The following is a 16235-nucleotide window of genomic DNA, read 5'->3' on the forward strand; positions in this document are numbered from 1 at the left end:
AGTCTGTCGACTTGGATTTCATTTCCATAACTTACCCTAGAGGTCTGCCATCTAGACCCAGGGGTAGAGATTTCCATAGTGGATGGCAAGTCACAGAATGCAACGTTATGCAAACGAGCATAATTTTTAGATATAAAAGAATGAGAGGCTCCTGTATCGAAAAGAACAGATGCCGGGTGGCAATTAACAAGAAGCGTACCGAGAACGACGTTGGGATCCTCTTGAGCTTCTTCGGCAGAGATACAGTTGACATGGCCACGTGAAGCGGTGACCGGCTTGGCGTGGAATATTTTCCTGTCGGCTTGCCACGGCCAACAGCTTTAGCAGATTGATTGGGGTTGGTCTGGGGACACTCACGCATATAGTGACCAGATTCCCCACACTTGAAACAAGTCACGGAACTGGTACGTGGAGGAGCATTATTGGTTGGACCCCCATAGGGCTTGGCCGGTGCAGACTGTTGAACGGGGCGAGGCGCCTGGAAAGATGGCCTCGGTGTGAACCTGGGTGGCAGGGCAGTGTTGGGTACCCACACGCGGCGCTTCTGAGGACCAGCACCGGATGAGGAACCCATGTCACGTCCATGCTTGCGTGTTGCGTCATAGTCAGTCTGACCAGTTTCAGCACTGATGGCTTTGTTGACAAGTTTCGAAAAAGATGTGCACTCATGCAGACGGAGGTCGCGGCGAAGCTCAGGACTAAGGCCCTTACGGAACCTTGCTTGCTTCTTGGCGTCAGTAGACACTTCCTCAGTTGCATATCGTGCGAGATTACCAAACTCCCTGCTATAGGCATCCACAGAAAGTCGGCCTTGGGTGAAACTGCAAAATTCTTCACGTTTACGGTCCATGAGACCCTCCGGAATGTGATGTTCACGGAAAGCCTCGCTGAACTCAGCCCAAGTAGTGACATGGCCCGCTGGGCGCATAGCTCCATAATTCTCCCACCATAGACTGGCGGGGCCTTCAAGATGATATGCAGCAAAGGTGACCTTGTCAGCCTCCGCTACCAGCGCGGAACGCAGTTTGTGAGAGATACTGCGAAGCCAGTCATCAGCGTCGAGAGGCTCGACGGAGTGGTGGAACGTGGGTGGATGCAATTTGATAAAATCACTGAGTGACACCACGTTAGCCCTCTGATGGTGTGCTGTATTCTGTTCAATACGCTCCAACAAACGGTTGGTCTCCCGCTTGTTTCTCTCAGCTTCCATCATAACCTCGGCTAGTGAAGGAGGATGAGGCAGATTTGCATCCCTGGCTTCACTGCCTTCGGCCTGCTCTTGGGAAGCAGGGTTAGCGCGCGTGTTGACCATCCTAGGTAAACAAGACAATGATTTAGTCAGGATGATAAAATTCCGACATAGGATACATAATGTAAGGAATAACTCGGAATGCAAGATGATCATCCGTATGACATGGTAGATACAGAAACTGCTTCTTTATTCCATCGTCATACACACCATACAGGGTTTAGTACAAGACCAAACAAAGTACTATTACGGTGAAAAGAGGATTACATCTCATCGGAGGCATCCCAAGCTCCTATACATTATTTTTCTACACCTCCGGAAGAGTACAACTAGGTCATATCCCACGAGTCACGCGGGACGATAGACGACACAGCTAGTGCGAACTAGTGATACTACCACTAACTCAGACCGATCCGTAGTAGTCCTCGTAGAAGTCACCTCCATAGCCTGGAAGTTCAACATGATCATCCGGAAACAGACGGTCTCGCGGAGCTTGTGGACCATAGGGGCTAGGATGAGGCCTTGGACCAACAAACGGTGGCCTGCGGGGACCGCGAGGTGGGGTGATGCCTCCTACATCACGCCAAACCATCACGTCTGGCAGAGCAGATCTCACAGGATAGAGATCGCGCATATCTGAATATCCAGCTTGCACCGCCGGTGCGAACCGAGTCAAAGTGGCCCAGTGGTCAGCACGGGTATTGAAGAGCTCTAACCTTAAGGCCCGATTTTCACGGTCCTTATCCTCGAGCATCTCAGCAGTGGTGCGAGTCCGTGAATCCTCCTGAGTGGAGTCAGCATAGATAGCCTGGAGATACCCTTGTGCTCCCGGAAGTGATCCTGGCATATACCGGAAATCAGAGTCCCGAAATAAACCAGATCTGACTCGCATAATGGTCATCATAGAGTAGGCGGCGTCCTGCACAGCCATCTCAATAGTAACCCCGAGTCCATAGGAGCAGTGAAGAGGCTCGGTGGATCCAGGATAAGATGGAAATATCCTGACAGTGCAGAGATACTGGCTTTGATTAAAGTCTCGGAATTGCTCTTCGACCGTGTACTCAGGATACCAGCGGTATCCAGCCTCAGTCATTACCCTGACCAACTTAGCAGTATGGCCGGGTACATCTAGGCATCGAGTCAGGCGAACCACTTGATTGAGGTCGCGAGTGGCCATCTGAAAGCACAATCATAATGCAAAGGCATTAGAATTTCTAGCAAAATTTCGGCAGCATAACAGCTGTAAATGCTCAAAAAGGATTTTGAGACATTTGACAAAGGATTTCGTACACACTCAACATCATCATATCAAAGTTCTGAAACCATTCTGACAACATAATGTGGTAGTAGAACTGAACTAGGCTTGTAACCATCAAACTTATAAGGTACTACTGATTAGTAACTCGTGATCCTGATAGAGAGAACAGATCCTAATTCCTTAACCCCCGGTGGAAGAATGGACTGACTCAGATCAGAAAGTCATAAGGTATAAGGAGTAAAAAGAGCCTTACGTTCCAACCCACAAACAATTCCCCTACATATAACTAAAGAATTTCTAGACTCAACATCGACCAGTTTGGCTTGGAGAACCTACAGGCAGTCCGGCTCTGATGCCAACGCTGTCAGGACCCCGACTCGATGTCACATCGATCTAGCTGGTAACACCTCATATCACTTTGCGGCCTCACGCACGGTATCCCCACGGGTGTCGTCTTACCTTTTCCCGGGACCGTTTGCGCCTTTTGGCTCACGTATATGATAGTGTCGCTAGCATCCATATGATAAAGAGCCCGGGCTGACATGACTAGTCGTAAACCCAAAGTGGCACAGACTTACAGGGACAGGCATCCATGACCCAGCTTCGAACGTGTCGGTCATCAGCAAGTGGGTCCGGGCTGTAGCACTGGGCTAGCAGGACTCCGGTAAACCGGGCTGTAGCGGGCTAACAGGACTCCGGTACTCAAAGCGTGACATTTCCCCGAAGGGACAGACACAGGAACGAAGAAGGACACATGCCGGCCAGCCTAAGTGTTCCAGAGCAGTAGCAAGCTACCATGGCTCAGCGGTAACACTAGGAGACATTTCCCGGTAAGAGAGGCTACTAAAGATAAACAACTAGATAGTCAGATCCCACACATACCAAGCATTTCAATCATACACACAATATGCTCGATATGTGCAAATACAACGAAGCATCACAACATGACTCTACGACACAAGTACTTTATTTAAGGCTCAGGGAGCCATACATATCATACACAAAGGTACGGGTCTCACGACCCCACATACAAGTCATACAGTCATACAAACCAGCAGCGGAAGTAACTTGTCTGAGTACAGACAACTAGTAAAATAAAAGAGGCTTGGAAAGCCTAGCTATACTACGTGGTCCTTCACAAGCTCAGGGTCACCACCTGGGTCTTTAGCCTACTCGTTGATGTCAACGTCTACATAGAACCCATCAGAAGGGGTTGCAGCGTCTTCTGTAAAAATGTAGATTATAGCAACATGAGTACAAAGGTACTCAGCAAGACTTACATCAGATCCTACATACATGCATAGTATCAAGAAGGGTTGGTGGAGTTATTGCAGCAAGCCAGCTTTGACTCTTGGCTAGGCTATCCTACGATACTCCAACTTGAAATGGTTTTGCGCACACGAGTCCACTACTCACCACTTCAATACACTACCGAGGATCCACCTCCGTCTTCCTACGGAAGAGCCATCCTCGGCACTCACACTTATCTTGAGGCTTTTAGTAGTTTCCATTTACTTGTCTATGAACTGTATAGGCAACCAAGTAGTCCTTTACCGCGGACGCGGCTATTCGAATAGATCATGTTAACCCTGCAGGGGTGTACTTCTTCATACACGCTCTCACCACTTACCGTCGTTTACACGACATGTACTCGGCAACCTTCAAGCGGAAGCCCAACGTGGGTGTCGGCCACGACCTACCTAATCACCTAAGCCTCCAGTCCAGGTTTATCGCCTATTCAGGTTCCATCCGCAGGGAGTCCGGCCGAGGTTTCCCATACGGCCCCGAACGATGTGAACAGGGTTCCCGAGATACCTAACGGGTATTCGGTACACCCGGCCACGTACCTACCGCATCACAGCCCACCCCTACGGTCAGCGCTGTCCACGGCCTCCAGTAGGCTACAAACACCAGAAACTACTTGCAACTCCTGGACGGAGAACTAGGGTGAATAAGAAGCCGAGAGGGTCCATTGGTTTCGGGCCCAATGCATGGTAGTAGCTGATTCTTAAATCACACATACAGATCTCAGTGCTTAAGGTCGGCTTCAATGAAACAACCCACCATGTACTCCTACATGGCCTCTCATCGATACCTTTACCAAATCGTGTTCACCACACCACTCTCATTACCGACATAACATTTCACTCTAGCCCATCACCCAGATGAACCAGACCTGACACGACTCTAAGCATAGCAGGCATAGCAAGGTAGGAACAACACATACATATGGCTCAATCAACTCCTACACATGCTAGTGGGTTTCATCTAGTTACTGTGGCAATGACAGGTCATGCAGAGGAAATGGGTTCAACTACCGTAGCACACAGCAGTTTGAAACGCGTTGTCTTAATGCAGTAAAAGAGAGCAGGAGCGAGAACATGGGATTGTATCGATATGATCAAATGGTTGGTTGCTTGCCTGATGGTTCGATGCACTGATACGGTTCTTCGTTAGGGTAATCACGGTACTCCTCGGGGCAGAACCTGTCGCAAAGGACATCGATACACAAGCATCACCAAACAATGTGCAACAATATGATGCATGCATGAAACATGGCAATATGAGTGTGTTGGGCTAATGCAACTAAAACCAGAAGGGTTTGAACAAATTTGAATCAAAGATTCAAATTTCAAACTCAAACATGGCCTTTTAAAGTGCTTTTCCTTGTTCTGCTTAAAACATCAATTTAACTTGTTTGATCATGCATGAAAATAGTACAGATGGATAGATTGGATTTTTCTGATCATTTTTCATATATAATTTGTCCAATTTGGAGTTACAGAATAAAAGTTATGAATTTTTGAAGTTTAAATAATATTCTGGAATTTCCTGATTTAAATTAAATCCAGAAATATAATTATTGCGCCAGCATGACGTCAGCATGACGTCAGTGGTCAACTGCGGCTGGCTGAGGTCAAACCTGACGTGTGGGGCCCACACGTCAGTGACAGGGGGGGTTAAACAGGATTAAATTAATCCTAATTAGGGATTAGTGGCGCTGGGGCCCACTGTCAGTGTCAGGGGGGGTTGACTAACAGTAGTTAGCGCTAATCTAACCACCTGGCCGACAGGGCCCACGCGTCAGTGACCCTGGGGGGTCAAACCCCAGGTCGGACAAGTCAAACCCCACCGGCGACATGACGCCGGCGAGGTCCGAGACGGCGGCGAAAGTGCTTTTTGCCATTCCGGCAACCAAATGGACGGCGGAAGGCATCTACGTGTTGCTGAGGTTGAGCCGCGACTATTGGTGGTGGTGGTTGGGCTCGGGGTGGCCGGAGTTGACGGCGGCGAGCTCGGCTGCGGCGGCCGGAGTTCGGGTGCGGTCGGAATCGGCGTTGCAGGGCGTTAGGGGAGGTGTTGGTGCGTGCTACGTGCTCCTGGTGAGGTGTGGAGCACGATGGTGTGCTCGGTTGGGCGCTACGGCGACCGTGGCCACGACGGCGACATCGCCGGCGGCGTGGAGCTCTCGGCCAAGGTGGGGCTAGGGCCTAGAGGTCGAAAGAGACCAGGGGAGAAGGGGGAAACGATCCGGGGGCTCACCGCGGTTGCAGTGGGCGTCGAAGCGGGCTCGGGGACGCGCCGGAGACGACGAATTTGACGGCGACGATGGTCGGAGCCCGAAGAGGGGAACGGCGACGTGGCGGCGATGCAGGGCTTCCGGGGAGCTGTGGAGCGGTGGGGAGGAAGAGGGGGTCGTGGCGGAGCTTCTGAGCTAGTCGGGGGAGCGAGGGGTGGCCGGAGACGGCTGCTGTGGCGAACGGCGGCGACGGTGGTGTTCGGCCGTGTGAGAGAGAGAGCGAGGGAGAGGAGAGGAGAGCCGGGGGAGAGTGAGAGAGAGCAGGGGGAGAGGCGTGGCGTCGTCCAGGGCATCGAGCGAGGAGGGGAGGGCAGGCAAGCAGGCGAGCAGGTGGCGTGGCGCGGTGGCGCGCGCGCGCGCCGGCCACACTCCCCTCCCTCTGTCGGGACGAAGACGACAGAGGAGGGAGGTGGGCTGGGCCGGCTGCTGGCTGGGCCAGCCAGCTGGCTGGGCCGCACAGTGGAGGAGCCCAGGTAAGCTCCTCCTGTTATATATTTTCTGTTTTTTAATTTCTGACATTTGTTTTGATTTAAATAATATATTAAATCATTTATTTAACTTATGCCAATTTTTGCAGGAGCTATTTATATTATTCCAGAGCTCTTTTATAATTGGCATAATATTTGGGCATATATTAATATATATAATTAATATATTTCCAATGCAAATATTTATGCATTTATTCCAAATGCCCAAAATAAATGTCCATGAGCCACTAAAAATATTGGTTTGATTTTTATCTCTGTCCAATATTTTCAGAGAGCAACATGAGCATTTTCTTGGACCCTTTTGGAGAAATTTTTATTTGGGTCATTTTCAAAATGGTTCTGAGGGTTTCACAGATCCCCATTTCAAGTTTCTGATGAAAGAGTAAACATGATGCAACACTCTAATGCATGACTAGCTAGGGTGTGACAAAATATTCGGAGTGAACCAAATATTGCATAGATAATTATGGTGGAGAAACCACACTTTTATAAAATGTTTAAATACTGTTAAATGAATAAAAGAGTAGCAAAAACAATTATTTTAATGCTTTAAAAATAATAAACATTTTCAAAACTAAATTGTTATAAGTATTAAACTATTGTGGCAGTGGCATAATTTGTAAAATCCTATTTAGGTGCCACTTTGGTAATTTACTAAAACTAAAATAATAGGAAACTAAAAGAAAGCAAAGTATAAAAAAAATAGAAAACACAACTAACAAAAGACAAAGAGGAAAACCCTCTAATCCCCTGGGCCAACCGACCCAGCTGCAGCCCAATTGGCCCATCCGGTCCACCCCACTCCCCTTATCCCCCCCATCGATCCGAACCCTAACCCCCCCCCACGACCGCACATTCCCCCCCCCCCACTCCCCACGTCTCCCTCTCCCCTCCCTCCTCTCGATCCCATCTGGATCGGGGAGGGGCCCGACCCTGACGTCGACCGGATCGCCCGTCGCCGCCGCCCGAAGCCACCTCGCCAGCGCCGCCTCCCCACCGGACAGCCGCATCCTCTTCTCCTCTCCATCGCCCCCTCGTCACCGGGCCGCCACCGCTCCGCCATCGCCCAACGCCACCTCGACTTCGTCTCCTCCCCACGACGCGTCGCCGCCGATCCTCGCCGCCCGGAGCTGCGCCTCCGCCTTAGCCACCTCGCCGGACTGCCTCCTCCGCGTGTGTCGTCCCCGTCCCCCACCTCGAGCACCACTGCCTCGTGCCCTGCGCCCCGCTGTGAGCTCCGGCCTTCCTCCCTCTCTCCCCTTATTCTCCGTCACCGGCGCCGTTCATTCGCGCGCGCACGACCGTAGCCCGCCCTACTGCCGCCGCTGCCCACACTCCCCTGCATCCGTCCTCGCTCGGGCGCCTCCTCTCGCGCAGCCCGTCGCTCACCTCGCCTCGAGTCGCAGCGCCCCGCCGCCGGCCTGCAGCTGCATCCACCGCAGCTCGCCCCCGACTGGCTGCCGGCGCCCACGCCACGGGCCGCGTCCGAGGCCAGCCCCGTTCGGCCTCGGGCACGGGCACCACGCCCGCACCCAGGGCCCGACCCGCAAGGCCTCTCTGCCACAGACAACGGGGCCCACCCCCTGTGAACGAAAACAAAAAAATATATAATACTAATTAAATTAATTTTTTAAAAAATGAATTAATAAATAATAACTAAAATTAATTAAAATGATAATTAATTAATTGATTAAAGGCTTAATTAAATTAATTAGTCTTGATTAGATTAACCTAATTACTAGTTAACTTAATTAACCTCCTGATTAGACTAATCAATCAATGACATGAGGGTCCCACACATAGTTGACCCAGTCAACTCTGTTGACTGTTGACATCAGCATGACATCATGCTGATGTCATAAAACCAAATTTCGAATTAAATTAAATAATTAATTAAATTCCAAAAACTAATAAAATCTTTAGAAAATCATATCTTTTAATCCGTGACTCGGATTAAATTATTTTCAACATGAAAGTTGCTCAGAACGACGAGACGATTCCGGATACGCAGTCCGTTCGTCCGCCACACACCCCTAACCTATCGAACTCGCAACTTTCCCCCTCCGGCTCCTCTGCCCGAAAACGCGAAACACCGGGAATACTTCCCGGATGTTTCCCCCCTTCACCGGTATCACCTCATACCGCGTTAGAACACGTCTAGCTCTGCTTGTTGACCTGTTATGCACTTGCTTGCTATGTATTTACTGTTTCTCCCCCCCTCTTCTCTCCGGTAGCCCCCGTGACGATGCTGATGCCCCTGTGGACGACTACGTCACCGACGACCCCTCTCTCTTGCCAGAGCAACCAGGCAAGCCCCCCCTTGATCACCAGATATCGCCTATTCTCCTCTATACTGCTTGCATTAGAGTAGTGTAGCATGTTACTGCTTTTCGTTAATCCTATTCTGATGCATAGCCTGTCATTGCTACTACAGTCATTGATACCTTACCCGCAATCCTAAATGCTTAGTATAGGATGCTAGTGTTCCATCAGTGGCCCTACACTCTTGTCCGTCTGCCATGCTATACTACTGGGCTGTGATCACTTCGGGAGGTGATCACGGGCATATACTATATACTTTACACTGTTACATTACTTGTGATACTGTTCGGAGTTGGGGGCTGAAGGGGCAGGTGGCTCCATCCCGGTAGAGGTGGGCCTGGGTTCCCGACGGCCCTCAACTGTTACTTTGTGGCGGAGCGACAGGGCAGGTTGAGACCACCTAGGAGACAGGTGGGCCTGGCCCTGTTCGGCGTTCGCGGATACTTAACACGCTTAACGAGATCTTGGTATTTGATCTGAGTCGGCTACGAGCCTATACGCACTAACCATCTACGTGGGAGTAGTTATGGGTATCCCGACGTCGTGGTATCAGCTGAAGCACTTCAGACGTCAGCGACGGAGCGGCGCGCGCCGGATTGGAACGTAAGCCTGCTCTTGTATTAAGGGGGCTAGTTCTGCTTCCGGCCGCCCTCGCAACGTGCAGGTGTGCTATGGGCGATGGGCCCAGACCCCTGTGCGCTTAGGTTTAGACCGGCGTGCTGGCCTCTCCGTTGAGCCTAGGTGGGGCTGCGACGTGTTGATCTTCCGCGGCCGGGCATGACCCAGGAAAGTGTGTCCGGCCAAATGGGATCGAGCGTGTTGGGTTATGTGGTGCACCCCTGCAGGGAAGTTAATCTATTCGAATAGCCGTGATCTTCGGTAACAGGACGACTTGGAGCTGTACCTTGACCTTATGACAACTAGAACCGGATACTTAATAAAACACACCCTTCCAAGTTCCACAGACAACCCGGTGATCGCTTTTCTACAGGGCGACGAGAGGAGGATCGCCGGGTAGGATTATGCTATGCGATGCTACTTGGAGATGCTATTTGGAGGACTTCAATCTACTCTCTCCTACATGCTGTAAGACGGAGGCTACCAGAAGCGTAGTCTTCGATAGGACTAGCTATCCCCCTCTTATTCTGGCATTCTGCAGTTCAGTCCACCGATATGGCCTCCTTACACATATACCCATGCATATGTAGTGTAGTTCCTTGCTTGCGAGTACTTTGGATGAGTACTCACGGTTGCTTTCTCCCCCTTTTTCCCCCTTTCCTTTCTTTCTGGTTGTCGCAACCAGATGCTGGAGTCCAGGAGCCAGACGCCACCGTCGACGACGACCCCTACTACACCAGAGGTGCCTACTACTACGTGCAGCCCGCTGACGACGACCAGGAGTAGTTAGGAGGATCCCAGGCAGGAGGCCTGCGCCTCTTTCGATCTGTATCCCAGTTTGTGCTAGCCTTCTTAAGGCAAACTTGTTTAACTTATGTCTGTACTCAGATATTGTTGCTTCCGCTGACTCGTCTATGATCGAGCACTTGTATTCGAGCCCTCGAGGCCCCTGGCTTGTATTATGATGCTTGTATGACTTATTTATGTTTTAGAGTTGTGTTGTGATATCTTCCCGTGAGTCCCTGATCTTGATCGTACACATTTGCGTGCATGATTAGTGTACGATTGAATCGGGGCGTCACAATGCAAGATGACCATACCCTCGAAATCACTTCTATCTTTGCTTGCTAGATGCTCGCTCTTTTGCTATGCCTATGCCGCGATACCTACCACTTGCTTATCATGCCTCCCATATTGTTGAGCCAAGCCTCTAACCCCCTTGCCCTAGCAAACCGTTGTTTGGCTATGTTACCGCTTTGCTCAGCCCCTCTTATAGCGTTGTTAGATGCAGGTGAAGATTGGAGTTTGTTCCATGTTGGAACATGGATATTTTGTTGGGATATCACAATATCTCTTATTTAATTAATGCATCTATATACTTGGTAAAGGGTGGAAGGCTCGGCCTTATGCCTGGTGTTTTGTTCCACTCTTGCCGCCCTAGTTTCCGTCATATCGGTGTTATGTTCCCGGATTTTGCGTTCCTTACACGGTTGGGTTATAATGGGAACCCCTTGACAGTTCGCCTTGAATAAAACTCCTCCAGCAATGCCCAACCTTGGTTTTACCATTCGCCACCTAGCCTCTTTTCCCTTGGGAGTCGCGCTCCCGAGGGTCATCATTATTTTAACCCCCCTGGGCCAGTGCTCCTCTGAGTGTTGGTCCAAACTAGAGCCCTGTGCAGCGCCCCCTCGGGGAAACTCGAGGTTTGGTTTTAGTTGTATGGAGCGCTCTGAGTGTGCTCTGAGAACGAGATATGTGCAGCTCCTATCGGGATTTGTCGGCACATTCGGGCGGTGTTGCTGGACTTGTTTTACCATTGTTGAGGATGTCTTGTAACCGGGATGCCGAGTCTGATCGGATTGTCTTGGGAGAAGGAATATCCTTCGTTGACCGTGAGAGCTTGTGATGGGCTAAGTTGGGACACCCCTGCAGGGATTTGAACTTTCGAAAGCCGTGCCCGCGGTTATGGGCAGATGGGAATTTGTTAATGTCCGGTTGTAGAAAACCTGAAGTTGATCTTAATTAAAATACATCAACCGTGTGTGTAACCGTGATGGTCTCTTCTCGACGGAGTCCGGGAAGTGAACATGGTGTTGGAGTTATGCTTGACGCAGGTTGTTCTAAGATCACTTCTTGATCATAGTTTCTCGGTCGTGCTTTGCCTCCTCTTCTCGCTCTCTTTTGCGTAAGGTAGCCACCAAATATGCTAGTCGCTTGCTGCAGCTCCACCTCATACATTTTACCCTACCTATAAGCTTAAATAGTCTTGATCGCGAGGGTGTGAGATTGCTGAGTCCCCGTGACTCACAAATACTTCCGAAACCAGTTTGCAGGTGCCGATGTTACCGAGCAGGTGACGCAACCAAGCTCAAGGAGGAGTTCGATGAAGATCTTGTCCTTTGTGTTGTTTCGTTCTAGTTGATCAGTAGTGGAGCCCAGTTGGGGTCGATCGGGGATCTGTGTAGCATTGGGGTAGTCTTCTTTTATTTTGGTTCCGTAGTCGGACCTTGTGTGTATCTGGATGATGTAATGCTTTATTCATGTATTGTGTGAAGTGGCGATTGTAAGCCAACTATGTATCTTTTCCCTTATTGCATTACATGGGTTGTTTGCGAAGATTACCTCACTTGCGACATTGCTTTCAATGCGGTTATGCCTCTAAGCCATGCTTCGACACGTGGGAGATATAGCCGCATCGAGGGCGTAACAAGGATATCTCCGAACTAGGGTCATAATTGATGTGGAAAAACCTTTGCGGAGGTGGATATTGATCGATTCTGCAAGAAGGAAGAAAGTTGATGCCTACGATATTCAATATGAGCAGATTCCTTACTTCTGCCTCTCATGTGGACGACTAGGCCACTCAGAACTGTACTGCCCCACTCCGGGCTCTAGGGATGAGAAGGGTGAGCCTCCGTTTGGATCATACATGCGAGCTCCTGAAGATTATAAGAAACAGCCGTCCCAGGAGAGTTCGGTGAAGATCCCAAGATCGGGAACAAGTAGCAAGCCGGGCACAAAGAATTTGAGCACTCAACCAAAAACAGATGGGGGTGAGGAAGTTGTTTCGCCTTTGAAGAATCCATCTAGGGGTAAGCACAAGAGGAAGGAGGGGCCTACTGCAGTATATGTGCCAAAGCAACTTCTGCTTACCTCGGGTGAGGATAATACAACTAAGGTAAACCATGCAGGGAATATAGATGAGGATGAGATTGAGGGGTCAGAAAGGGATCCAAAGAAGAAAAAGCCAACACCTAAGAATTTGGCAGAGGCCGCTGGGCGGCCCTGCCGGGAGCAATGAGTTGTTTGAGTTGGAACTGCCGGGGGCTTGGGAACCCCGAGGCAGTTCGAGAGCTACGCAAGATTGTGCGGCAGGAAGTTCCCGCCCTACTGTTTGTTATGGAAACCAAAATTAGGGCTAAGAGAGTTGAGTTACTGCAGAGACAGTTGGGCTTTGCAGGCTGTTTTGCGGTTGACAGCAATGGACTAAGTGGCGGCATTGGTCTATTCTGGTTAGGTGACGTCAGTGTTGAGTTAAAAAACTATAGTGCTAGCCATATTGATGTCATGGTTAGGAAATCTGATGATGTTAGCTCTCCTGCTTGGAGGCTTACTGGTTTCTATGGAGCTCAAAGGGCAGAAAATCGACACCATAGCTGGAGGTTCATGAGAACTTTGCACCAGATCGAACACGAAGCTTGGCTTTGCGTGGGAGATTTTAATGAGACCATGTATGGGACAGAACATTTTAGCCGTTCGGAAAGGCCGGAGTGGCAGATGAGGGCTTTCAGAGATGTTATCAAGGAGTGCTCATTTCAGGACCTAGGCTGGTCAGGTGTGCCGTTCACATGGGATAATGGGCAGTAAGGGGATAGGAATGTCAAGGCAAGATTGGATCGAGCACTAGCGAATCCAATTTTTTTGCAGAGATTCGAACATACATGTGTACAACATCTCAGTGCAATGGAGTCTGACGACTGCTTCGTTATGGTGGAAATTCATGAAAAAGCACAAGCCAGGGGTCATGGCAAACGACAGTTTCGGTACGAGAATATCTGGCAGTCGCATGCAAACTATGATAAGCTCGTGGCCAATGTTTGGAGGCGTCACTGCCGCAGGGCTGGTCTTGCCAGCATTGCGGACACCCTGTCCACTTTACAAGTGGAGCTGGAGGTATGGGGAGCGAAGGAGTTTGGGTGTCTCGCAAAGAAGATAAAGAAAATCCAATAGAAGCTTGACAGGCTGCGCTCTACGTCAATGGGAAGAGGCCTGTCAGAGGAGGAGAAGAGAGTAGTGATGCAGTTGAGAGAGACTCTGAAACTGGAGGAAATCTGGATGCGACAATGGTCGCGAATTCCATGGTTGCGTGATGGCGATCGAAACACAAAGTACTTTCAGGCTCAAGCTACCCAGAGGCGTCGAGTGAATCGCATTTCAGGTTTACGACGTTGTGATGGTTCATTGTGTAACGGGGAAGAGGAAGATAAAGAGGAGATTCAGTCGTTTTATCAATCTCTCTTCCTTTCCCAGGGTATTAACGATATGGAAGCATTGTTGCAGTTCATCCCGGTGAGAGTGTCTCTTGAAATGAATGAGGCTATAGACAAACCATACACTGCGAAGGAAGTTCGTGCGACTCTGTTTCAGATGGCACCGTCCAAGGCTCCAGGAGTGGACAGTTTCACGGCAGGCTTCTTCCAGCATCATTGGAACTTGATCAAAGAGGACCTGGTGCCTGCTATACTGGACTTTTTGCATGGGGTGAGCTGCCCTTGGGATTCAATGACACGTCTATCACACTTATCCCTAAGGTGAGGCACTCGCAGCAAATAACTCAGTACCGCCCAATCGCCCTTTGCCCTGTCCCGTACAAGATAGCATCCAAAATGGTGACGAACAAGCTGAAGGTGTGGATGAATGTGATAGTGGGGGAAGAACAAAGTGCTTTTGTACCCGGACGTAATATAACTGACAACGTTTTAGTGGCTTTTGAGAGTGTGCATACCATGAGAAGAAGGAAGAAGGGCAAGAACTACTCGTGTGCGGTGAAGCTGGATATGATGAAAGCTTATGATCGAGTGGAACATCATTATTTGGAAGCAGTGATGCATCGACTTGGTTTCAACAGCAGTTTCATTCATTTGATCATGAAGTGTGTGTGACTTCAGTCAGATTTTCAGTGAGGGTGAATGGGGAGCTCCTCCGTTTTTCACCCTTCGAGGGGACTAAGGCAGGGGGATCCAGCGTCCCCCTTTCTGTTCTTGCTGTGTGCGGAAGGACTAACCTCCTTGTTAAACAACTCTGGCTCATTTATAGACAGGGGTGTGAGGGCCACGGTTAGATCACCTTGGATCAACCACCTCCTATTTGCAGACGTCTGTCTCATTTTTATTAGTGCAAATGCAGAAAGTGCGGACCGGCTCAATGAGATACTGAATATTTATGCTATGTGCTCAGGGCAAAGTGTCAACAAAGAGAAGAGTGCAGTCTACTTTACTCCTAACACTCCGGATGAAAGAAGGCAGCAAATGAAGCAACGCCTGGGTATCTTTGTTGAAACTTTCAGCGACAGGTACCTTGGTTTACCAATGGCTGTTGGCAAGATCACTAGTGGCACGTTTGAGCACATCTGTGATCGAGCAAGGAGCAAGATGACGGGATATTCAGAGAGAGATTTGGCATGTGCGGGGCGAGAAATATTGCTGAAATCAGTCATTCAAGCGATACCAACTTTCAGTATGACTTGCTTCCGCTTAACAAAAAAGGTATGTAAGAAGATCACGTCTTGCACGGCAAGGTGCTTTTGGAGCAGTAACATCGACAGGCGCTCGATGCATTGGCTTTCATGGAAGAAGCTAGCTACCCCGAAAGAAGCAGGGGGAATGGGATTCCGGGACCTCGAGGCTTTTAACCTGGCCTTGCTGGGCAAGCACGGTTGGAGGTTTATGGTATACCCTGAGATCTTGTGCTCTCGAGTTATGAAGTCCAGATATTTTCCAGATACAGACTTTATGGCTGCCACAATCCCAAAGACGGCATCACCTATCTGGAGAGCGATAGTTGCCGGCCGCAAGGCATTGAAGCTTGGCCTGATAAAGAGGGTGGGATGGCTCCACGATCTCCATTTGGGAGGACAAGTGGATCCCTGATACTATTTCAGTGGCTCCTATGGTAAAACCTGATAACACATCTCTTGTTTTTGTAAATGAGCTGATTGATCAGGTGAACTGGACATGGCAACATGAGCTTGTTCGTGCAACCTTCCTGGCACCGGATGCCCAAGCAATCTTAAATATCCCGCTGCGCATTGGTGGAGAGAGGACTTTCAAGCGTGGGCCTTTGAATCCACCGGAATTTATACTGTCAAATCAGCATATCGTACTCTTGTGACTCACAAAGAGCGACTAGCTTGAGAGGAAGGGACGGATATGGGTATCTCACAGACCGAAAGACAGTTATGGAGTTCTTTATGGAAGCTAAAGGTTATACCTAAAGTGCGAGTTTTCTGGTGGGGGGTGCTGAACAAAATCCTACCAGTCGAAGAAACTCTCAAGCGAAGACATATCAAAGAATTGGATCGATGCAACGTGTACCTAGCAATGGGAGAAGATCTGATGCATGCATTGATACACTGTACACATGCAAAACTTTTCTGGAATGAAGTGGAAGCATTATTTGATTTTCATCTACCGCGGCTGCACCCTGAGACTTGGTCTAGGG

The sequence above is a fragment of the Triticum aestivum genome, chromosome 5A (assembly GCF_018294505.1).
Source record: "Triticum aestivum cultivar Chinese Spring chromosome 5A, IWGSC CS RefSeq v2.1, whole genome shotgun sequence".
NCBI lineage: Eukaryota > Viridiplantae > Streptophyta > Magnoliopsida > Poales > Poaceae > Triticum > Triticum aestivum.